Source organism: Ursus arctos, unplaced genomic scaffold (assembly GCF_023065955.2).
Source record: "Ursus arctos isolate Adak ecotype North America unplaced genomic scaffold, UrsArc2.0 scaffold_4, whole genome shotgun sequence".
Classification (NCBI taxonomy): domain Eukaryota; kingdom Metazoa; phylum Chordata; class Mammalia; order Carnivora; family Ursidae; genus Ursus; species Ursus arctos.
In genome coordinates this window covers 83,726,401-83,752,478 of record NW_026623056.1, presented here as the reverse complement: position 1 = coordinate 83,752,478, position 26,078 = coordinate 83,726,401, and the positions used below count along the sequence as shown (strand labels likewise).

The following is a 26,078-nucleotide window of genomic DNA, read 5'->3' as shown; positions in this document are numbered from 1 at the left end:
AAATCTTGGCCCCACCCCAGACCTAGTGACTAAGAAACCAGGTGGGCACCAGCAACCTGTTTTACCATAGTTCTCCAGGTAATTCGGATGTACGCTAATGGCTGAGAACTACTGTTTCTGCCTCTACGCTTTGGGCCTTTCAGAATTCAGAAACTCTCCTAAGAGAACAGTCCAGGCGCGCCTGGGTGGCACAGCGGTTAAGTGTCTGCCTTCGGCTCAGGGCGTGATCCAGGCGTTACGGGATCGAGCCCCACATCAGGCTCTTCTGCTATGAGCCTGCTTCTTCCTCTCCCACTCCCCCTGCTTGTGTTCCCTCTCTCGCTGGCTGTCTCTATCTCTGTCAAATAAATAAATAAAATCTTAAAAAAAAAAAGAGAGAGAACAGTCCAAATCATTTTTCAAATTAAATTATTCAGAATTCCAATAGTAACACATTAAAACATTCAAGGGGACTGAACTGTTAAATCTAATATCTTAACGGCTAAAAACAAAATTTTCAAAGAAAAAAAAATCCACAATGGAAGAAAATCATACCTGTAACGATGTCTTAAAGGTACCAACGAGTCCTAAAGACATGGCTTCAAGGCTTCAACAGCCTCTGAGGTAAACACACCTGGCTTAAGGAACACTCTACACGCAAACTCATTTAATTACACGTGTCAAAGGCAGGGCTGCATAATCAGACAATTACCCAAAATACTGAGTAATAACATTCAAGCCATATCTAAATACAACAATCAGGTGTGCCCAGAACTGCAGAAACATCTTTATCCTGAACTAATGAATGACCCCATTTGAGGTAAGATCTACTGAGGTTTGAGATGGTAATTAATACAGTCATTCTCCTGTGATGGAGGTATAAGCATAACCATGACAGAAAAAAAAGTTTATTCACAGTCAGATGGGGTGACAAATTTTTGCCACATCCATTTGTTCGATGGATTAAGAGTCCTGAGCTAACTTGAGACAAAAAAGGGTGTGTAGGATACCCGTCCTGCCCTCCAGAAGCCTGCAGTCCACTTGGATCAGCAGGAGCCAAACACCAGACAGGGATCTCCCTCTACCCTGGGGCAGGAACTTTAAGGACATTACCTCTAATTCCTGTCAGAGACAAGAAACTGGGAGTTTGAGAAGTCAGTCACCTTTCAAGGCCACCCAACTCCCTACAAATCCAGGCTCTGTTCTGACCCCTCCATCCTTGTCCTAAGGTTAGCACCACTTTCAATGTCAAAAGGAGACAAGAGTATGCACTGTTTGCACCTTACAAGTGATTATGCTAATTTTACAATCAAATCAAGAATAAACATGATGTTATGAATTTAAAAGAGAAGTACGAATTAGGTAAAATCAAGCAGCATCAGCCAAGTAAAAAATAGTTTCTAAATGATTCCGCTTTTGAATGGGAAAAATTACCTATAGAAGCATCAGAAAAGGCAAGACAAAAATGGAACAAAATATTAATACTGATTATATTGGGTGGTGAAACTCCAGACATTTACTCTTTCTTTTTAAAATTCTTTTATAATGTAAGTTATTTTTAAAATGATGATCCAACATTTAAAAAAAATTTTTTAAACCCTGCCAAGATTCCATTAATTGGTGGTTCTCAATAGGTGTGTACCATTCTGCAGTGGAGGTTGGGAAATGTGTAGTATTTTTGGTTGTCACATTCACTGGAAGACGCCACTGGAATTTAATGGGCTGCTCAGGGGCGCCTGGATGGCTCAATCAGTTAAGAGTCTGCCTTCAGCTCAAGTCATCATCCCGGGGTCCTAGGATAGAGCCCCCCCCCCCCCGGGGGAGTCTGCTTCCCTCTCTCCCTCTGCCGCCACACTCGTGCTCGCACTCTCAAATAAATAAATAAATTCTTAAACAAAAAAAAAGGAATAGGCTGCTCAGAACAGTCCCCATGCAATGAATCATCCCACGTAACTTACTAATGTCTCTAGACATTCCTGTAGGGGGGTATATCCATTTATAATTATCTGATCCTAGAACCAAATTCCATTTTACATATAAACACACAAGACTTTGTCCAAGGTTTTACCATACATTCAATCTGCTAAGAGTATAATTCAAGAGAACACCGTTTTGAGTTTTGCCAAACATTGGCAATTCCAGCAAAGTCGGGTCATTACCTGTGATGCCTTTCTGCACATCTAAATCACCTCCCTAGCGTGCATCTGCAGCAGGTGCGTCTGCAGTAGGCATCCCACCCTCTGTGTCTTCTGGTGGAGTCAGGCCTGAGCGAGGGCACACTCAAACAGCATCAATTACTTTGATTTCTCTTTATAAAAAAATTAGGGCGGGGACGCCTGGGTGGCTCAGTTGATTAAGTGGGAAACATGGTTTTGGCTCGGGTCACAACCTCAGGTCCTGAGATCTAACTTTGCCTAGGGCTCTGCACTCAGCGGGGAGTCGACTTGAGACTCCTTTTTCCCTCTCCCTCTGCCCCTCCCTGCTGCTCATGCACTCTCTCTTTTTTAAAAAAGGTAGTTAGGGCATTACACTAATGGTTTTGAAACTGTGTATATTTAATTTCATGAGAATAACAGAGGCATCAGGAAAAGGGAGTGCTGGGTCTGACAAGGTTGAGAGTTTGCTGCCATGAACACAGGAATGTACGCAGTGAATGAGAATCCAGGGGGACTTCTCTTATGCCAGGCATTAAAGAAATCTGCAAAACTGCAAAACAATTCCACTTTTCTCACGGTGAGTCTTTGCTTTGAAAATTAAAGTTACTGCCATTAAAAATTTATGCTAACTTGTAATGAGTTTATTCATTTTAAATGAATTCATGAATGAAAAGGTTAAAAATGAGTAGTTTCTCAGGTTTAATTTTAATGTGGGAAATCTCAATAAACAGAAGCTATGTAAACAAAAGCTCCTTGGGGGTCTTCAGTTGTATGAAGGGGTCCTAAGAGGAAACAGCTTGAAAGCTACTGCTCCAGTGGAAAAAGAGGTGGGAAGGGGGGCGGCAAAGGCTGGGGCAGGATCTCAGGATCGGGGGAGCAAGTACTAAGCCAGATCAGTAGTGTGTGATTACAAGGGGTTTAAGGAATTCAGGATGAGGGATAAGCTTTTGACTCGGGCAGCTGAGTAACTAGGAAGCCACTCGGATTTTAATACCATAAACATGTTATCTTGTGCAATAAAAAAATTAAAAGATAGAAAATAAATCCACGAACATGAAAGATTAGATGAAAATACTGCCAACAAACCACCTTTTTCAGGCAGATATAATAATAGTTAAAAAATATCTCCTTCTCTCCCTGCTTCTGATCTATACAAACAACCTATAACTGTATTGCACTCCCTGGCCACCAAGGATGGAAAAGGAGCCTTGAGAGGGAACGTGGGCTCTCCTCCCTCCCATTGCCGGGCTCCCTCCAATCAGCATCTTCAGGATTCCAAGCAGTATTATTTTTAAGGATTCAGCTCCAAAAACTTTTTTAAAGTTTTAAAGTTTAAAGCAGCAGGAAGGAGGGACCATCTAGGGCCCCCTCCCACATTTCTGCTGGAACTCCAGCGCAGGCCCTGGCTCTCTGGGCTCCACTGGGAGGATCCAGGCCTGCCTCCCGCAGAGCTATGCTTCACCCACCAGGGGTTCAGGACAGAGTAACGGATATGGCTACACAGGGAAGAAAATCTTTTACTGGAAGTACAACTGGAAAGGAAAAGTACCGTAACGCCCAATCGTTAACACTAACAGAGCATCCCCTTCACACAAACTGTGTGGAACACCCCCGGGCCCCATCCCAGTATGGCTCTTGGTGCTGGAAAGGGATCCTGTGGTATTAAGACTGATAATAGGAAGTGAAGACCAAAGAGGTAGGAGGGCAGACACATCCTCTATTCCCAGTGCAGATTCTTGTCGACAGACATTCTCCCCTTCCGGTGCTAGGCTAGAGGCCTGGCTTATTGCTCTTGGCAAAACGTCTACCCAGCCCCAGAGAAGACAAGCCTGAAGGGGCCCACACCAAGGCCAAGTTACCATCATAGAGAGGTACCTTGATTATTTGAATCCCAAAGGCCCCTAGCGGCACCAACATTTGTTCCTATTTAGTTCTAAGTTCCTTAAAGAAAAAAAAAAGGTTTGAGAGAGAGAGGCACTGAGAGCAGGGAAGGGGCAGATGGAGAGGGAGAAGCAGACTCCACACTGATCAGGGAGCCCAACCTAGGGCTCAATCCCAGGACCTGAGCCAAAGGCAGCCGCTTAACCGACTGAGCCACCCAGGCGCCCCAAGTTACTTTTCTAAAAGGGTATCTTTTAATATCCTCCCCACTTCAACTTTTTCCTCATTTCTAGTTGGTAGTAAAAGCCCTCAGAGAACTTCCAATGGAGTAAGTGCTTACCTCAAAAACAAGAAACTAGGAGAAAACTGTTAAAATCTCTTGTTCCAAAGGGCTACAGAAAAGGGAAGAGACGCTCTTAAGAGGCCATAAGCTGAGCCAATCTCTAAGAAAAGAAACGTCAACTACAAAACTGGACCAGAAGCACTCTGGGCATGAATTTGCCTCCCCCTCCCCCCAGCTCCCCATCTCTCCTCCAACTACCTCTTTGCTGGAGCCCTTGCCTTAGGCACCAAACCCAGGACCCCTCCCAATTCCACCAACACTATCATGCAATACAACTGACCAGAAAACAACAGGGTTGGAACTGCATGGGTCCACTTATATGTGGATTTTTTTCCCATACAGTACAATACCATAAATTATTTTCTCCTCTATGATTTTCTCAGTAACATTTTGTTTCCTCTAGCTGATTTAAGAATACAGTATATAATATATATATAACATACAAAATATGTGTTACTAGTCTCTTTATATTATCAGTAAGACTTCCAATCAACAATAGGCTATTTCTAGTTAACTTTTCGGGGAGTCAAAAATCATACGTGGATTTTCTACTATGCATGAATTGGCACTCCTAAGCCCCTCTTTGCTCATGTTGGGTCAACTGTACTACAAAGAGGTAGAACTGTGAGCCCTCCAAGTGGGAACTTCCTACATGTATTCCCAGAGAGCTAGTACTATACACAGCACCCGGAGATGAGAGAGCATACAGCATAATGATTAACAGTGCAGACTCCAGCCAGACTGCATGGGTCCTAATACCGGATCTGCCACGTTCAGGTTGTGGGATCATAGGTAAGCTAAATAACCATTCTAACAATACCTATTCTGCAGGGTTGTTGGGAGGATTCGGTGAGTCATTACATGGGAAAACACCTAGAACACTGACTGCACGTAGTAAGCACTCAGTAAACATTGGTTGTTATCATTCTTCGAATGTATCACAGATTATAAAAGTTTGGGGGAGGGGACGCCTGGGTGGCTCAGTTGGTTGGGCGGCTGCCTTCGGCTCAGGTCATAATCCTGGGGTCTTGGGAGCAAGCCCCGCCTCAGGCTCCCTGCTCAGCGGGGAGTCAGCTTCTCCCTCAGACCCTCCCCCTGCTTGCACTCTCTCCCTCTCTCAAATAAATAAACAAAATCTTTTAAAAAATAAAAGTTTGAGGGAACCAAATATGATAAAATTAATCACCATATCGAATATCATTCCTATTGTAAAAGGGGTTCAAATAAAAAAACCATAAACTAAAGCAATCACTGAGATCCTTTTCCTAAACTGGACACTTACAGTGTCCCGAAAAGAATACCCTCGTTCCAGACCTAATAATCTCTTGAGCAATAAAGACATAAAACCACCACACGCTAAAAAAAAAAAAAAAAAAAAAAGTCACTTGGCTGACTATTTTCTCTCCATTTTCAAAAATGCATAACACAGGCACTTCACACGTAATTTTTTGTTATCAGCACATAACATTTTCACTAAGACACTGGTTCTCTAAATTTCTGACCTCAGGACTCTTTTATATTCTTTAAAACTTGAGGATCCCAAAGAGTTTACCTTAGAATCTTTTAAGAAACAGACACACACAAGCACATAACCCATTAGCCACTGAAGAGACGATGTCATAAACACCGTACAGCTTTTGGAAACCTACACTGTACACTCACAGGGGAGGAGAATAAAAAGGAGAAATAACATCTTACCTATCACCATGAAAAAACCTGAACTTGCAGACCCTTTAAAAGTGTCTCAACGAGAGCCAGGCGCTCCAGACTACACTCCGAGAACCTCTGCACTAGGGAAAGAATGGATATCAAAATTCTCCCGGCTCTTGTCTTCTACCTCTTCTAGATCCACACAAAAATAATGATACATTTCACTGAACTATATATGAACTGAAAATGATCCCATCCTAAAATTACAGAAAAAATGGTTTAAGAAAATATTCTGACAAAACTGCCACTAAGGTAAACTAAATGTTACATCTAATTTCTTTCCATTTTTAAAATTATAAATAGAGGAACGCCTGGCTGGCATGCAGTTTCTTCATCTCAGGGTTGTGAGTTCAAGACCCACGTTGGACATAAGAACTTGCTTAAAAATAAATTAAAATAGTGAATACATATTAACAAAAATTACCATTTTAACCACTTTGAAGTGTATAATTCAGTGACATTTAGTACATTCACCATTTAATACATTAATACCATCACCATCTAGTTCTGGAACGTATCCATCATCCCAAAAGAAAAACCACATATTCTGCCCCCAGCAACTACACATCTGCTTTGTCCCTACAGATTTGCTTATTATGAGTATTTCATCTAAACGTAATCATACAGTACATGGTCTTTTGTGTCTAGTTTCTTTCACTTACCATAACGTTTTCAAGGTTCATCCATTTTGTTGAAGGTATCATTCATTCCTTTTTATGATCGAATAATATTCTGGTGTATGCATATACCACAATTTGTCCACTGAGAAACAAAAGCTGATTGACATTTGGGAGGGTTTCCACCTTTTGGCTCTTGTGAGTGATGATGAACATTCATCTACAAGCTCTTGTTTGACAGCTGTTTTCAATTCTCCGGGGTATATACTTAAGAATGGAATTGCCAGGCCATATGATAACTCTATATTTAGCTTACTGAGGAACTATAAAACTGTTTTCCACTGCAACAGCACCATTTCACATTCCCACCAATCACATATAAGGCTTCCAGTTTCTCCATCTTCTTGCCAACACTTGTCATTTTCCTTTTTTTTTTTTTTTTATGATAGCCATCCTAATGTGTGTGAGGTGGCATCTCAGTTTTGATTTCTATTTCCCTAATGACTAAATGCATTGTTGGCCATTTGTATGTCTTCTTTGGAGAAATGCTTATTGATGTCCTTTGCCCATTTTAAAAATTGGGTTGTTTCTTTTTGTTGTTGGATTTTAAGAGTTCTTACATCTAATTATATTTCTTAAGTGCATGAAAGCACTTTAAACCGACCATGCATCCGGTCCTTCTCTCTCTACCAAGCTTTAAGACAAATGCCAACCTTCCACATGACAAAAAGAGTGACTAAGAAATTAAAAGAGGTCACAGAATCAACTGGCAACGAGGCTATAAAACACCTTCATTTTTGTCTTAAATTATAAATCCAGGACTGGATCACAGATGATGATAACGACGGTAGGGGCGCCTGGGTGGCTCAGTTGGATAAGTGTCTGCCTTCTGCTCAGGTCGGGATCGCAGAGCCCTGGGATCAAGTCCCACATAGCTCCTGCTCAGTGGGGAGCCTGCTTCTCCCTCTCCCTGCCACTCCCCGTTTGTGCTGTCAGATCAATGAAATTAAAAAAAAAAAAAAATGATGGGGGCGCCTGGGTGGCTCAGTCGTTAGGCGTCTGCCTTCGGCTCAGGTCATGATCCCAGAATCCTGGGATCCAGCCTCGCATCTGTCTGCTTCTCCCTCTCCCACTCCCCCTGCTTGTGTTCCCTTTCTAGCTGTCTCTCTCTTTGTCAAATGAATAAGTAAAATCTTAGAAAAATAATAAATAATGATGGTAATAGTCCTTTCTTATAAAGCGCTTACTATTTAGCAAGGCACGGTGCCAGATTTTCACATCCTCCCAACCACCCAATAAGGCAAGAACTATAATCCACCCCATCTCACAGATGAGGAAACAGAGGTGCAGAAAAGTGAAATCGCTGCCTTGTGGTTATGCAGTCAACAGCTGAGCAGTTTTGCTTCAGAATCTGTGCTCTTAATCGGTTTGCTATCCTGCCTCTCAATCATGAAATACCAATAAATCTTGCTCAATGACCTAACTCAGGACTCTAAACAAAAATGCTAGTAGCTACATTTTGATATGTCACTTTCAAGTTCCAACCCCCACCGTCTGCACAAATCTTTTAAGTAACTCTTGGTTCTAGAACTTGCCTCTTAATCAGGTTTAGGAATGGCACGAAGAAGTAAACCCCAAATCAGATGGGTGAATGCCATCTTATCACTCCAACTGGGATCCTTTCTAACATGTCTGAAACCGACAAAAGACTACTCACGATATTGTGACTCAGTTGTCTATTTCCAAGAGTGTCTGCAATGCCTCTTGATAGGAATTATAAGAGGTTACAGTTACCAGCAAAGGCAGGGATTAAAGGCCCATCTAATTCAAACCCATAACTTACCATATAATTATATATCAGTTAATGGTTTTGTAAACTACATCTCAAACTTGAGAAGAAATCTAGAAGGTAATGTATTTCATAACAAAACCAACATGAACACAATTACAGGCATAACTGCTTGATAAATCCAGCATTGCTACAACTGTCTAGAGGTACGGGACCTCAGTATGTGAAAGAACTTTAGGCCCGATCTAAACAATCCTTTACAAACAATTCCTGCTCCTTCTAGAATTAAAAGGCAGACTAAAAGCCCTGATATATGCCTACATGATAAATGCTCATTTATACCAAATTTCATTTCATAATGTTATAATACTCCTATTTCTGTGGTAATTCAAGAATTTCTTATTTAAGTTCAGCTACGTAATATGTCATTTGTAATATGTTTTCGTTACGATAAATGATAGCAAACGTGAAGGTTCTGTTTTCTCATCTGTAACATAATGGTATTTACCATATCTCAAAGAATTACAGAAAATAAATTTAGGTAGGACATGTCAAAGTCTCTTGCAAAATACATGAGACATGACAGGTACTCAGTAAACATTCCTGTGTCTGTGTGAAGTCATGGGAGTGAGTTAGATAATACCAGAAGCCATTCTAAAGCAAACTCTACATAAGCTAAGGGCAACTTTGATTACTTATCTAAAGGTCACTTATCTGATGAACTCTACCGCAGAGAACCCAGAATCTAGGTGATACCAGGAGAGCCTCCTGAATAGGAAAATAGGTATCATTTGTACAGTTATAAAGGAAATCAGGGGGTGCCTGGGTGGCTCAGTTGATTAAGCGTCTGCGTTTGGCTTAGGTGATGATACCAGGGTCTGAGATCAAGCCCCACCTTGGGCTCTCTGCTCAGCGGGGAGCCTGTTTTCCCTCTCCCTCTGCTGGCTGCTGATCCTGCCTGTGTGCTGTCAAATAAATAAATAAAATCTTGAAAAAAAATAGAGGCAATCAGTTTATTCCTTGGGCTAGACCTAATGTCACTTCTGATAGCAGAAGGCTCTGTGGCGCTCTCTCTGTATAACCTACCACCTATTCTCTGAAATGTCTCATTGAATTAGGGCTGTGAAGGTTCAACATGCAAAGCACACAAACATGAATACACTTAAGTCACAAGAGAAATGTAAAATACTCTTACCGCGGGATTGGGAAGTTAAGAATTGCAAACCAGAGAGACTTAGAAGAAGGATGGAAAGAGGTAGTGTCAAAAGTCTGGGAGCAGGGTGGGACTCAAAGGGAAAAGGACTAAGAGCTGGGGCAGGGGCATCCTCCTGCCTGAGCCCCAGTCTGGCCCAAAAGGATAAGCCAGAGACGAATGGCAAAAGGCAGAAGGAAGAGGGAAGAGCAACATGCTAGGCTGACGGAAATGAAATGTGAAGGAAGGGAAGTGCATGTGACAAAAGGACCACACTAGGAGGTGCAGGTGGCCAAAGTCAGGAAAGTAGGGTATATAGATGGAAAATACGAGCAAGACACTAGAAAGGTCAACAGGGATGGAGCATGAAGCACTGTTAGACTGGGCGCAAAGGTTTAGATTTTCTCCTATAACACAGCAATTCTCAGTGTGGCCCCTGGATCCCTGGACTTCCCAAGACCCTTTCAAAGGGGACCGGAAGGTCAAAACTACTATCTTAATAGTGCTCAGACATTATTTTCCCATTTCGTGGTGTTTATATTCGTAGCGATACAAGGCTGGGTTAGCTGCTACTGCCACCTTAGCAGTGCCACCAAACTGTCATGTGCCTGGGGAAGCTGCTGCTGCCACCTTAGCAGTGCCACCAAACCTGTGGTCATGCTGTCCGCATTGCCACACACGTTAAAAAAAAAAAAAAAAAAATCAGTTTCACTTCAGAATGTCCTAGAGAAGTCATTAGAAATTATTACTTTATTAAACCTCAGCCCTTGAATAAATGTGTTTAATACGTATGCGACTAAAAGGGAAGTAATCATAAAGCACTCCTATGGCACACAGGCAATGACCGACGTCTCAGAAAAAAAACACACTTGTGCAAACTTGTTGTAAACTGAACTAGACATGTTTTCATGGAACACAATTTTTACTTGGCAGAACAACAACAGAAAAACTATACTTATTCAGACTTAAGTGTTCAGCAGATGATTTCTCAAAAATGAAGCGAACCTACTGCTTTGCGGAAAAACAGTTGTTGCTAATGATAAAAGTTGAGCTTCTGGGCAAAAATGTTTTCATTTGGAAAACTAGTATCGGGCATTTGCCAACATTTCAAGAATTGTCCATTAAGATGGGTGCTAATATCTTTTTTAAGATTTTACTTATTTAGGGGCGCCTGGGTGGCGCAGTCTGTTCAGTGTCTCCCTTGGGCTCAGGTCCAGATCCCAGGGTCCTGGGATGGAGCCCCATGTTGGGCTCCCTGCCCAGCGGGGAGCCTGCTTGTCCCTCTGCCTGCCCCTCTCCCTGCTCCTGCTCTCTGTCAAATAAATAAAATCTTTAAAAAAATAAAAGGTTTTATTTATTTATTTGAGAGAGAGAGAGAGAATGAGTGGTGGGGAGGGGCAGAAGGAGAGAGAGAGAGGGAAGCAGACTCCCTGCTGAGCAGGAAGCCCTATGGGGGGAGCAGGGGGGGGGTTAGTCCCTGGACCCAGAGATCATGAACTGAGCTAAAGGCAGACACTTAACCAACTGAGAGCCACCCAGGCACCCCAAGATGGGCGCTAGTATTAACAAATGGGATGCTGTGGTATTGTTTAATGAAACATATCAACATTTGAAAGATCTACATAACTCAGTGAAGTAATATTTTCCAAATGAACAATACATGATGTTACAAAATCACATAGGAGTAAAATACCCATCCAAATTGCAAGATGAACTAATGGATTTTTTTGTAAGGCAGTATGAAAAGTTCACTAACATAATTTCAGATTCCGCATTGCAACTAACCCTGAAGAACCTACCAGTGTCAAATTTTGGTTTAGTATCAAAGAATAACCAGTTTTCTGAAAATGCCATCAAAAGACTCCTCGTTTTTCCAACTACATATCTGTGTGAGGCCAGATTTCTTTCAACTACTTCAACCAAAACATTTCGCAACTGACTGCAGGAACAGATATGAGAACCCAGCTGTCTTCTATTAAGCCAGACGTTCAAAGAGGTTTGCAAAAATGTAGAACGATGCACTCTTCTCACTAAATGTTTTTGTTTTGTGAAACAGTTTCCCTAAGTCTGTTATTTGTGTAGGAACGTAATGGGTTTATTACAGATATTTTCAATAAATTAATAAAATACTTGGTAAATTTCTCAGTTTTAATTTCTAATCTGGCAAATAGTGACAGATTAAAAAAAAAAAAAACCCCGCAAAAAGAAAAGCTCCTCGAGGTCCTCGATAACTTGTCAGAGCATACAAAGGTCCTCATACCAAATTTCGAAACCTGCCAACACAGCCGATGAACACACAGGGAAAGATGTTCTCCCGAGGCAGCAGGTGGACAAACATACTGCTCTGGCAAAAATGGGTGGGTTCACACTGAACGGGTTAAGCCCAGACCAACCAGCAAAAGCAAAGTGGTAACGTGAAAAATAATGAAATTTAGGGCTAAGACAACAGCAATGGACACAGAGGGAAAGAGATGAATTCAAAATGATGGGGTTCTGGAATATTGGTGAGGTTTGGTGGGGTGAGGTCCAGGTCCGACCACCAAGAAAGAATTCTTGAGACCTCTTTGGTGCAAAAGGTGGTTTATTTAAACACAAGGACAGGACCTGTGGGCAGAAAGAGCTGCTGCCCTGGGTTATGAGGGGTGGCTGATTATATATTATGGGGGTGGGGGAGGTGAGGAAAAAGGGAGGTTTCAAAAGGATTTTCATGTTAAAGAAGACTCACAGGATACCAGAGGCCTTGCCACTGTCAAGTTATGGTTGTTATTCCCTGTAGAAAGGAATTAACATGAAGATAGTCAGGAGCTTCCTGGAGGAACTCTGCCCCATTCAATTATCTGTCAATGGGCTATAGGTCAGAAGGACATTTAATTGTATCTACATTTCTTTCTGGAAGCTAGGTTATTGATAATAATCCTTTGTTCTTGGGGCGCCTGGGTGGCGCAGTCGTTGAGCGTCTGCCTTTGGCTCAGGGTGTGATCCCGGCCTTCTCGGATCGAGCCCCACATCAGGCTTCTCCGCTGGGAGCCTGCTTCTTCCTCTCCCACTCCCCCTGCTTGTGTTCCCCCTCTCGCTGGCTGTCTCTGTCAAATAAATAAATAAAATCTTAAAAAAAAAAAAAAAAAAGGAAAGAAATCCTTTGTTCTTGTAGATCACTAAGACATTTGTCAACTGAGGGAGACTCTGTCTTGCAGGATTGTGATCTCCGTAAAGTTAACTGTTTTTCCTTTCCTTAGCTTTAAGGCAACCTGGAGTGCCTGAGGAATGTCACATATATCCCATCTGGGGTTGGGGGGGGTGTTGTGGGGTTAGGTCCTCAGCTTGCCTTCTGTTCCTTCATCAAAAATATGTTTCGGAGGGGGCGCCTGGGTGGCTCAGTCAGTTGGGCGTCTGCCTTCTGCTCAGGTCTTAGTCCTAGGGTCCTGGGATTGAGCCTCATGCGCTCTAATAAATAAATAAATATCTTAACAACAACAACAAAAAAGATGTTTGAGGCAGGAGAATTGACAGAATCTAGCAACCAACCTCAGAATCAGACAGAAAAAGTCCAGGCTACCGGCTTGCACGGCTAACGTGCAACTGCCTGTCCACATATTTGGTTTACAGACAGGTACCAGAGAGATCTAAATACTGTAGTAGTCTGACGGTCAGTTTTAACAGCTCTCTGACACCAACTGAGTGTCTTACAATTCATTTCTGATACTATCTCCCTGCAGTTAGTACAGACCCCACAAGTGAAGGGCTCAGTCCCACTTCAGTCACCTGGCTCAAGTCTTCGGTACCCCCCGAAACCACCAGTACTTCTGGGGGCAGCCTATAAATTCGGGGATTCCCACAATCGCCACCCTCCCCCAGGCTCGGCAAGTCACTGGAACTACTCACCAACTCGGGAAAGCACTATACTTGTAATTAGCTTTATTATAAAGGATACAACTCTGCAACAACTGAATTCAAGAGACGCACAGGGAAAGCATGGGGGAGTGTCCTCTCTTCTTCGGGCAACTGTGGTGCCCACCTGGTGTCGTTTTGGAAAGTTGGGGAGGCTGGGGTCCGGAGCGGATGGCCAAGAATTCGTGAGACGTCTTTGGTGCAAAAAGGTGATTTTACTGAAGCACAGGAACAGAGCCCGTAGACAGAACAGCAGCAGCAACCAAGGTTGTGAGCGCAGACTGGTTATATACTTGGGAGTTGGGGGCGGTAAGGACTTTCATATGCTAAAGAAGACCCTCAGGATATTGGAGGCCTTGCCATTGTCAAGATAAGGTCTTTTCTCCCTCTAGCAAAGCATTAGAGTTTGCAGGAAGAAACTGCCTCAAGTATTTGTCGATGGGCTGCAGGTTATGAGGAGATTTTATTTTATTTACATTCCCTCTACCTTTGTTTCCCACCGGCAGTATGGAGGGAAGGGTGATGGCAGGGCTCCAGGAAACTGAGTCTTTGGGTTTCCGGAAGTTAGGTTATTGATAAGAATACTTTTTCTTGTAAATCACTAAGAAATCTGTAAACTGAGGGAGACTCAAGTCCTGCAGGACTGTAATCTCTGTTAGCTAACCATTTAGTTTTTTCTTTCCCTTAGTTTTAGGAAAGCCAGGAGTGCCTGAGGAGAGTCACACGTATCCCCCCTGGGGGAGGAGGAGTTTGTGGGGTGTCGGCCTGTGCTTTGTCCTCAGGTTGCCTTCTGCTCCCCCATCACACCTACCCACACATCCAAATGTTCACCACACCAGGAGATGCCCAAACCTCACCATTCTAGGAATTTTATACGGGGCTTCATCAGATAGGCACGACTGATTAAATCACAGCCCCCCCCCATGAAACTCAATCTCCAGTCCCCCTCCCTTTTTGGGAGGAGGGGGCTAGAAGTCACTTCATTAGCATAAACTCTGGTCAGGTTAAAAGGGACTCATTTTGAATAACAAAAAACCCTCCTACCACTCAGGAAATTCCAAAGGTTTCAAGAGCTGTGTGTCAGGAACCAGGCACAGAAATCTCGCTTTTTTTTTTTTTTTATTATTATACCAAAGAGTACCTGACATAGTTATTGATATTTAGTAGGTACTCAATAAATAATTGCTGTAGATAAAGGGTTAGAACTCAGAAGAAAAGACAGAACTCCAGGTATACACAGAAAACAGAATTTTATTCGTGGTAGCTAAAAGTCTAAAGAGCGGAGATAACAGTCCTGGAAGAGGGTAGAAATAACAGCTCTAGAGAGAGCAACATAACAAGGTAAGGAGCCCGCAAAGGAGAGAAGTCCTAGATGTAAGAGAGAGGAAAATACACAGAGCATAAGGCAGGGAAAACCAAAGTAGAAGAGTGTTTCTAAAAAAAGAAATGTGTGGAGGGGTGCCCGGCTGACTCAATCAGAAGAGCATGCGACTTTTGATCTTGGGGTGGTGAGCTTGAGCCCCATGTTGGGTGTGGAGATTATGTAAATAAATAAAACTTTAAAAAAAAAAAGATACGAGATAAAGAGATGAGTCAAAAGTCAGAGGAAGGTCAAGAAAGCGAATGGACGGAAACTTGTGCACAAGATTCAACAATGGAGGGGCAGAAGCCCAGTATGACCAGTAACAGAAACAAAGTAAAGACACCCAACAGAAAACTACTCTTCCAAGAAACATGGCTGTCAGAGGACGACATGAGACACCAACAGGTAAAGAGAGTACAGAATCAAGGGCAAGAACCTGTGAAGGATGGGGCAAAGGAGGCAGAGAACAAGCTTAATTCAGACACCAAACCCTGTTATACGTGCCTTCAAGGCCCTGCTCAGTCTGGCCTTGTAATCGGGAGCATGTGAAATAAATTACAATAGAGCATCTTAAACATACGTGCAATGTATTTTTCGAGATATCATCAGTTCTTGCCACTTATTGTAATCAGTCTCTTAAACAACAACAACTCTCCATGTTCCTGCTGGCAGCCATGGTGGCCTCCTTCTCAAATGTGCTGTGCTCCTTCATGGCATGGGCCCTGCTCCCACGCTGGTTCCTCGGCCTGGGAAACAACTTCTTTTCCCTTCCCTGATTAACTCTTGTGCCTAACTCAGACCCCCAAGTACAGGTCACATCTTTCCTGGACTTTAGACTGGATCCGGTCCTCCTGAACGCTTTCTTTATAGCACTTACGACAGCTGGAAATCATTTATTTATGCAGGGTGGTGGTGTGGGGGGTTGTTTTTTTGTTTTTTCGGTTTTGTTTTGTTTTTTTTTTTTTGGTATGTATATCTGTCCCAGTAAAATATAAATAGATTGAGGACAGGGAGCTGTCACTACTGTCCTCCTTGCTCCTACCTCAGCACCTGGCACCCAGCAGTCAAGCAGGACATAGCTGTGAAGGAAACAAGAGAAAGAGAATGGCACGAAGTCTCAGAGGAAACAGAAAAGAACAGCACCCAGAACCCAGGGAAGGGAAGGGGACACCCAGCTCTTCCTTCTCCCTCTTATCGCAAGAAGCAAAGAGTAAGCGTGAGTCAGACAGATTTACAAGAGCTACTTGGGAAGTGGGCAGCAGTCCCAAACAGGAGGCAGAATTACTCCTGAAAATGAAGGTTCAGATGCCCCGGGGAGGGAAGCTTGAGGGAAAGGGCAAATTTGTAAGGAAGGGAGAGAAAGCTGAGAAAGACTACTTCGCAGGTCACAGCTGGGTGGGGAAGGAAGTCCACAAGTTTGTATGCTTCTCTTCAGCCAACCAACTGTCCGCGGCACAAACACAGGAAACAGAGCACAGATAGCTGGGTTGGTCTAGTGATGGGGGTCTGCAGGGTAGAAATGACAGAAGGACAACAGGACGAGGGAATCGCTGACTTGACACGCTCAGAGTTCCAGGTGCACAGAGAAGGAACTGAAATCAGGAGGAAATGAACAACCTGAAATAAAGGGAAGAAGGACCAGGAACTAGAGTTTCTGGATGGAACTGTGGTAATCGGGAGCATGTGAAATAAATTATAATAAAGCATCTTAAACATACGTGCAATGTATTTTTCAAGATATCATCAGTTCTTGCCACTTATTGTAATCAGTCTCTTAAACAACAACAACAAATCTCAAAAATAGGCCCATCCCGTTCTAACAAAGGTCAAGTTGCTATCTTTCCTGAAGTCTAACGAAAAAAAAAAAACAGATGACTGAAGAAAGGATATCCCTTTCCAGCTCCAAATTTTCCATAGTAGATACATGTTTTTCCAGCAGTTCCAGATGAGAAGTTTAAAAAGCCTCCGAGTATGAGCCAAGACAGAATGCTAACATACCTTAGGCGCTGAGAAAATCTGCAATTACAGAAGCTGCCAAAGTGGTGACAATAATGCCCACAGTTCTAAATTTAAGGTGATCTAACCAGACTATAGATGAGTCTTCCAAACTTCACTCTATTCAGAGAAATCACAGAATAGTAAAATATATTTAGTTCTAAAATGAATGAGAAACAACACAAATTCTGAAGGCAGTACACTGACCATTTAAATTTAAAAAGCAAACTTTATTGAGAAGAATGCTCATATATACTTTTGGTTACTTTGATGTCTTTGTATCATTTTATTAAAGGCGATCACTTAAAAGAAGAAAAGGGGTCACCATCAGCCCCCTACCATATGCTGTTTATGATGAGCGTGTTGGGCATGTGTTTGCCTGCTCAGCACTTTCTTTTCCCAACTGATCCCATTTTCCCTCCTGTTAATTCCAGGAGTTTCGGTACCGACCTCACCAAACAGTACAAAAGATGGACCCAAAAGCCCAGGACAGCCAATGAGAGCCTGAACTCCCCTGCCGGAGGACTGGTTCAGGCACGTGTTCAAGCCAGGCCAGTCAGAAACCTTGGACTTGACAGGTATGTGACTCAACACATTTTCCTTTTTTTCTTAAGACAGTTGGCAAATAAAAAAGTTCAGACAAATATCGTTATAAAGAAGGAATATTATAGCACTGAATTTTGTCTTCCTTCTACTACAATCCTTTTCTTCTCTTCCCTTCACTTTTCTGTTTTCCCTCCCCACCCAAATCCTTCAGATAACGGACTACGAAAACTAAGCACTGAGTTTTTAGGATATCACCATGAGGCAGAAAGCTAATCTAAGAGAATAAACCTAGTCGCAGGTAAATTAAGCTGTGACTCGATTTCTTGGTATTTAGACAATAAAGAGTCTGGTTTCAGTGGCTTGAACAGAACACACTTCAAACTCGTTCCCTACATGGACACAATACTGTATGCACACTGCGAATATCTCTAGTATCATTTTTTTGCATGAGGCCACAATGTTCCATGTGTGTGAAGGGAAATAACACCACTGAAATTCTAGGACATTTGGAAGTACATTCCAAATCTCTTCCTTCCTGTTTTCTCTCAGCTGGAGATCTGAACTGGTTTAAAAGAGGTGAAAAGTGGCGTCCATATTTGCAAAATGGCCTTTCTAATAAAATCATGATTACGGAATTAAACTGTGTACTTCTGTGTTTCTTGCAATCCCTAATTTTCCATGTTATTATTACATGGAAAAAAATAATGAAAAATCCATAACTTCCTCAGAAGAAATGTAAGAGACAAGGTAGTATTATAAAAAGAATTCAGTGCTGAGAATGAGGATGTCAATGGCCGTTAACAGTAACCCACCTCAACTGGCTTAAACCAAAAGGACCAGGAACAGAAATGCAGCCAGCCCCAGAAATGAATGAAGAGAAGGTTTAAAGCTTTCAGACTCAGGTAGTGTTCTCTCTTTCTGCGTCTCTCCAGATACGTGCTTTATGCTCTCCACCTATAAACCACCTTTCTCTGTCCCCAAACACAACAGTGGAACATAACTACCTTGAAGTCCCAAGTATTTACCCCATGGCCATGGGCATGTGAAGCTCCAACCCCTCTGTCCAGGGCCCAATTTCAAATTTCCAGGAAAGGAACACTGATGGGGCCAAACCTGGTTCAATCCTCTGTGTCTTCTACGGGGAGGAAGAAGTCGGGGGGGAGTGGGTGTGTAGGTTAAAAGACAGTTAAACGATTTGGGTTGGGTCAGACACTCCAAACATCCCCATCACACAGTCCCAGCTTTGTACTTGTTTTTATCATCATCTAAGGTCCACCTTAGACTTTTGCTAAGAGTCTAGAGCTTAAAAGAACTTAAGAGAATTAAAATTGAATTTAAGGGATCGGAGGGTAAGGAGCATTCACCATGGTTTTGGGAGTTCACGTCAATAATAGAAGCTAAAAATAAATTATACATTCTAGAAATAAAAATTGTCTTTTAGAAATATGATGGTCTATGTGGAAAACCCGAGAGAAATGAAAAAAGCCATAAGGTCTTAGAGGGCTGAGGTTCTGTCTTGGTTCAAGGTTGGACATCTAGAGCAATGCCTGACGTAGAGCACATGCTCACGTTCACTGAGCCGCTGACCAAACTCAAAACTTCCCAACTACCGAACGTCCAAATGGGTCACAGGTGTGCTCAGGGTAGTGCTACCCTCCATTAGTGCTAATTACCAGGACTAATGTGGTATTAGCTGTATAGGATATTAAAAAGGTTGAGAACCACTGAATAAATGACCAAAAGACTCCTGGAACTCAGAGTTCTAGCAAGGTGGCTGGTTACCAGGAAATCTGTATAAGGCCAAGACGTATTCAATAAATGTTCAAACTCATTGGTAGTAGCAAAAAATGCAAGTTAAAACAAACAAAACTAAGATTTTTCTTAAATGGGATTACCCAATCGTGGTGAGGGAACACAAAATAGGTACACACCGCCAGGGGAACACAGTGGAGAGAGGCCGTGGGCTACTGAGGCTTGGAATATATTCCAACATATTAAGTGAAAAACACAGGCTACACAACTGTATGTACTGAGATTATAAACTGGTAAGGCAACAAAGACTGAATTCAGCCCTTGGGTATGCTCTGTTTGAAGCCCAGTGTGTTTATAAAAATTGTGGCCCACATAAAAATTGGGAGATTTCATATTAAATCCGTATTGCTGGATTTCCAGCTTCTCTTGAAGAACTAGAAGGTAATAGTAACACCAACATGCATCCTCCCAGGGCCACGAATAAGTAGGCTGACCGGCCCCAGGTTGCCCCAGCCATGGACCATCTCCAGTGCCCAGGTCCCTAACACACACCCCGCCCCCAGACTGAGAAGCTCACACACCCAACTTGCTGAGAAATTTGAGCAGGCTCACCCCTCACAGCGTATGAACAGTCATTATCGCTGGATAGTGACAGTCTAGGTCCACTTTTTTCTTCCCTCATCTATATTTTCAAAAGTTTCCTTCAATAAACACGTATTGCTTTTGGAGTGAGGAAAAAAAACACGTTATTTGTTAAATTACCAAATCACAACTGCAATATCACTTCATCTAATGAGACTGAAACAACCAAAGATAACAGAAAATGACTGTGGTTTAAAACTAACTGAACTAAGGAAGTAATGTAAGGTTACAATTACAGCAGTATTTCCCTCCCTTTTATACTAATTAAAACACCAGCTTGGACAGACAATACCAGCATTTACAAATTACATCTTCCTCAAAGTTTACAGCTTCCACAGATACTCGAGTCACAAAACACCTATTTTAAGGATTCATTTTCCTATATTTAAAGTTTCTTTTGCCAACAAACATAAACAATTTTTATTGGAAATCTGTCAATTAACTTAATGTGTAAAAAGTTAAATAATTCCTGACCTTTATTTTACATTACTTGATTTGGTTTGATCAATAGTAACAGTAGTTTCATGAGAACTTCAAAAAGTTTCTACCAATCACCATTCATCGCACCCCATCTCTGAAACCTCAAAGAGTATCTTCATGGTAAAGAAAAACTACAAGGCTACGTAGAAATGTCAACATCCACAGATGACAAAGTAGAGCCAATTCAACATTTCTCTGTTCATCTCCTACAAGGCACTCCCACGCCCGTGACATCCAGAGTGATCTTTTTAAACAAAAGCAAATCATGGGACTCCCCTGCTTAAAACTTACCTTAGCTTCCTACTTGCACCAACTGAATAAAATCCAAACCAGTCCCTGTCTCCTTTATTCCTCACCCGTCTCTCCAGTGCTCACCGAACTCAGGTGACCCTGGCCTCTAGACAATCAGGTCCTTGAACACTAATCTACTCAACATGCCAACAAGCAATGTCCATGGTGCACCAGGCACTGTTCTAGATCCTGGGGATAAAGCAGTGAGCAACACAGACAAAACTCCCCGCCCTCCTGAAGCTTACATTCTAGTAACCTCTCTACCACCTTTACTTCCTCCTCAATTTCTGTAATCACTTGAAGAATTTTAAAACAATTAAAATGACTGTGTTAAAGGTATCTGGAAATAAGCAGTACTACCTATAATAATTTTAGTATCATTTACTGACTTTGTTTAATAGTAATTATTTATCGTAAGCAAAGGAGAGAAGAGAAATAAAAGAGTGGGACCTTTACTCAGTGAAATGGTATATACCAGGAATGGGACTGATTTGTCAATTTTTCAAGCTTTCTCTCATACTAGCTATACAGCTAAACTAGCTGTTATATGTCAATGACCAAAAGGTAATATTTCAATTCTGCCAGAATGGAGCAGTTGAATTTAAACAATTCCAGAAACTGAAAGACTACTTGTTTTCAAAATCTTTTATCTTAAGTTTACAGAAGTGGATTTTTATAAAACAGTGGATCCACAATGAACAGACTCTTACTACAGATAACATACAGAAATGGTGTGTGTGTGTTTATACAATGACTTATAATACAAAACACTGCCCTTGTTAGAACAATGTAACCGCTCAGGAAATTTGCCTCAGAGAAAAGTAATTAGCCCTAGACACATGCACACACACAAAGACAAAACAAATGGATCCCACAAACAACGTGTTTCCAATGCTTTTATCATAAGAATCAGTGTCCTCCTTGGGGCACCTGAGTGGCTCAGTTGACTGAGCCTCCGATTCTTGGTTTCAGCTCAGGTTATGGTCTCAGGGTCCTGAGATTGAGCCCCACGGCGGGCTCCCCGCTCTGCGTGGAGTCTGCTTGGAATTCTCTCTCCCTCTCCCTCTGCCTCTCCCCCACCTCTCCCCTCAAATAAATAAATAAAATCTTTAAAATTCAGTGTCCTCCTTAACTAGGATGGTTAAAGCATCGCACTAAAAGCCACTTGGCCGCACTCACTTCCACGAGCTATATCCATGTCTTGCAAATCCGTGATGAACAAGACCATCACTGACAGAGACACAAGGCAAATGTCCATTAAAGCAAGAGGATCGAAAGCACTGCCCTCCTGTAATAAGGAGAGGACGTTTCATTTTAACCACCAAGGATAAAAAAACAACAACTACTGACCAACTGCTACGACCTTGTTATTTTCACAGTCCTATTCAGCTGAATCCAAAACTCCATCACACCCCTCAGTTCAACTCCTGGCTCTACCACTCAGCCAAGAGTGAAGGGTACTCGGTACCATTCCCACACCACCTCGGTGGAGCCCCACACTACGCAATAGTGAGAACGGGTTTTAGCGACCAGCTTAAAACAGAGCTGTGGCAGTCCTCCCTCAGTACAAGCAAACTCAGGCCAGAGAGCTAAAGCCCAAACAATTTCACCAATGCTCTCTCTGGGCAGTAAGCTAGTAAGATAAGCGGCCGATTATTCATTCTACTAGAAAAAGGTCCAAAGAGCACTAATGAATTCAAATAGATTCTCCTGTTTCAAATTCACCTTGTTAGAGGGCCACAAAATGTTAATGATATTCCACCATCATATTTATTAATAGAACGGTTGTGTTTTGTTTTGTTTTGCTGAACAATCTCCCCAATGGATCCGTGACATCTCTCTCTCAGTGAGGCCTTCACATTCCTGAAGTGAACTTCCACAGGCCGCTTCAAATCTCCAAACTGGCCAATGCGGGAATGTTTGGACAGACTCCCAGCTGTCTCCCTGATCATACATCTACATGTAGTCCTTTCCAAGGCAAGGCCACGCATTACAAGTGAACCGTCTTTTCAAATTTCACTAGTCTTCTCTGGGACTCTAACCCTGCTTTTCATCAGGGGCACTTTCGGAAAACCACCACATTGGAAAGGATAACAAGGATAACATGCTCCGAGAGATGAACGTTAGACAGTAGACAAGGCTTATTTGTGAGCTAACTTACACAACTCACTTTTCAATGAGAGGGACTCAAATCTTTAAATTAATACACATCAGGGAACCTCTAGGTTATTCCAAAACTGAAATCAGAAATGTAAAAATACCCTAATGTCTATAAATCGTGTCCAGGGAACAGGCAGTCCAACGCTGTGACTGAAAGTCTGGGCTCCGGAAGTACACACCTGGGCGGCCACTTGCTGGCTCTTTACGTTCCTTCACTGCTGGTACCTCAGTTTCCAAGGCATATTCATCTAAAAAAGGATGGTTTTGTGAAGATTGAGTGAGTTAGTGTTTATCAAATGACGTAAAAGGACTTGCTAAATGTTAGCTGTCACTGTTATTGGTGTACAAATTTTCTGACTTTCCAGATCACACTCCTGAACACATCACATTAACATCCCTTTCTTCCTCCTAAAAATAATAATTCACTAGGTTTGTCACTGGTTAAGTCATTCCCAAAAAAAAGGAGGGAAGAAAACAGAACTCTCAATCAGGACGGTAGAGACGTAAATTGCTACAACCTTTCTAAGTGGCAATATGTATCAAAAATCTTAAAGTTAGCATATACTGTACTTTGATTCAGCAAATCCACTTCTAGAAACTTATGCTACAGAAAAAAATCTCACAGGTATACACAACGGTGTATGGAATAGTCACTGCAGAGTTACAACAGTGGAGGGAAAAGGAAACAAACTAATAATGTCTGATAAAAATTAATTGGTTAAATTATCACCGTTGTATGAAATGGAATCTTCAGTTATTATTACTATTATAACTGACAATATAGACATGGAAAGATTCACGATAACATATTAAGCCAAAAAAAAAGTTACAAAATAATCATGTATAGCAAGATCCCATATTTGCTACCAAAAATTGTATATAAAAAGCCACATGAACACAAAAAAAGAGGTTTTGGAGAGATACATGCCAAGGTAGTGGATTTATGAGTATTTTATAGTTTTTACTTTTCTGTATTTCAATTTTTCTACCATAAAGATGCAACTCTTTACAAGGGATATGAACTGATAAGCAGTTTGGTTCTGAAATAGACAATGAAGCTAAAAGTGATGACAAGTTATCTTTATTTAGAAAAAAACTTAAATTTACATAATACTTGATGGTCTATTAGATACTTTTAATGGCTAGTTATCCAATTAAAAATTATACATATTTAGTATCAAGAAATTAGCAAGAGACTTCAAGCGATGGATTTCTACAATCAAGTACAGCAGTACAAAAATTAAATGGGTTAGTTTTTAAGTTTTATATATTTTTAAATACCCCAATTCCTTATCATCATCATAATTATCATTTATTAAATGAACATATCTCAAGAACTTATGTAAGCACTCGTAAGTATTTAAACTTAACCTACTATTATCATTCCCATTCAGCCGAAAAAACTGAGACATTGAAATGTTAAGGGACTAGATCAAAGTCATAGACTATGCAGTCAAACCCAATATCCTCTAGAAATTTTATTCCTAACTGTTCAGCACTTTCAACTATATAACAGAAACTGTTATTTATGCGGCCCTACACTGGATTCTGAAAGAAAGGAATGAAGGTCATATTTTATTAGCATGAAAAATGAAATTGGAAAGCATACTAATTTTCTGTATTTTTTGTAAACCAATTTTTACAGCATTATTTGGGCTTATCATTGCTTACAAAACGGTATTTTGAGATAGTGATAACATACTAATTTACCACTACACTGTGACTTAAAATTTTGAGTCTCTTAGCAGTATTTTGATAGGAGCCTTCTTTCCAGTTTGATCTCCTTGAGCAGTCTATGCTGGGAAAGGTTCTCTCATTTCAGAGCCAACCAAACTTACAGAAATGACTGGGCATAGTACATGTGGCTCCTAATTTATAAAATCAGTGACTAAGTAATAAGATTTATTTTACAAGAAAAGGTTTTCAAATGTGGTCTCATTGCCATGTTATTCACTCATAAATATTTAATGGCCTTCCTCCAGGCACTATTCTAGGCGCTGGAGATAGAATGATGTGCCGAAATCTCTGCTTTTCTGAAACCTTTATTATAGGTGAATTATCTATCTGAAGGTCGTAGTCAGTTTTTCATTAACAGCCTAAGGTATAAAACTTGGTCTGTTACTTAAAATATCTGCTGTCTACTTCAGGAGATGGTCCTAGGAGATGCTCAGAGAGAAGGAAGCAGAGCGTCAGCTGTTCTCCAACTAGACTATCCCAGGAGAAATTCCTGCAGAACTTGTTTAAAAAACCGATTCCAGGGGCGCCTGGGTGGCACAGCGGTTGGGCGCCTGCCTTCGACTCAGGGCGTGATCCCGGCGTTATGGGATCGAGCCCCACATCAGGCTCCTCTGCTGTGAGCCTGCTTCTTCCTCTCCCACTCCCCCTGCTTGTGTTCCCTCTCTCACTGGCTGTCTCTATCTCTGTCAAATAAATAAATAAAATCTTAAAAAAAAAAAAAAAAAAAAACGATTCCAGGGCCCCACCTCCAAGAGTTTGATTCTAAGGTGAGGTGACAAAAAAACCTCTGTTTAAACAAGAACCTCACATAATGCTGATCTAAGTGATCTGAGCTCCGGTCTTTGAGAAACCCACCAGTAAGTGGAGCCATTCAGAAGGAAATGATCATTCAGAAGAGAATAGCTCTATGGCAGTGGAATTTGAACTGAGTAACATAAACCCAACCCTCATGTAATTAGTTCTGTATAATTCACAAATCCAGCAAATTAAAAAGATGAGTAAGAATGGAGCAATTTACCAGCACCTCCTCCTTAATGTCTTATGAGATTTGAATTTGCCTCAATGTAGGCATTTGATGCAAAGATGAACTTCAGTTCTACCAACAGAAGAGATAAGCATTAAGAAAAAGGAAATTTCTAGTCAACTGCAAAAAAAAAAAAAAAATGCTAAGAGGGACAAACATTTCACAGAACTTGCTACCACTCATTTTATGCCCTATTTCACAATGCTTAGTATCTGAACAATCCACAGGGTTCCAAAGTACATCAAAAATTTGTTCATTTCCTCTCCTACTCAGGCAGAATAATAATAATAGAGTATTGTGAAGGTGCCATGTGCCTCAGCAATTTCAACAGATACATTCTTAGATAAAGAAATACCATTTTTTAAAAAATCTATCAGAAATGCTCCTTAGTGGAGCTACTTCAAATAGTTTTAAATAGTTTTAATGCCACCACTAAATTAGCGTCCCTCATTTCCAATTTAGATTACTTAAAAGTTCCTCGGTTCTTTACCAACCTGCTACAGAAAAAATTCCCTTCCATTTTAGAAATACGT

General features: G+C 41.5%; 1 protein-coding gene across 11 annotated transcripts in view; it reads right to left on the bottom strand.

Moving 5' to 3' along the window:
• The window catches only part of ITSN1 (intersectin 1), a 204,079-nt gene that overhangs the window by 176,037 nt on the left and 1,964 nt on the right, over positions 1-26,078 (bottom strand). For 3 of the 11 annotated variants that reach the window (XM_026510461.4, XM_048214859.2, XM_048214858.2), the window contains exon 2: positions 22,964-23,032. The exons of 4 other annotated variants lie outside the window; for them this stretch is intronic. The gene's annotated coding sequence lies outside the window, so the exon portion shown is untranslated. Of the gene's footprint in view, positions 1-22,885; positions 23,033-25,539; positions 25,618-26,078 lie in introns of those variants that run through there. 4 more of the 11 variants (XM_026510388.3, XM_048214862.2, XM_048214860.2 and 1 more) reach the window with 3 other exon arrangements.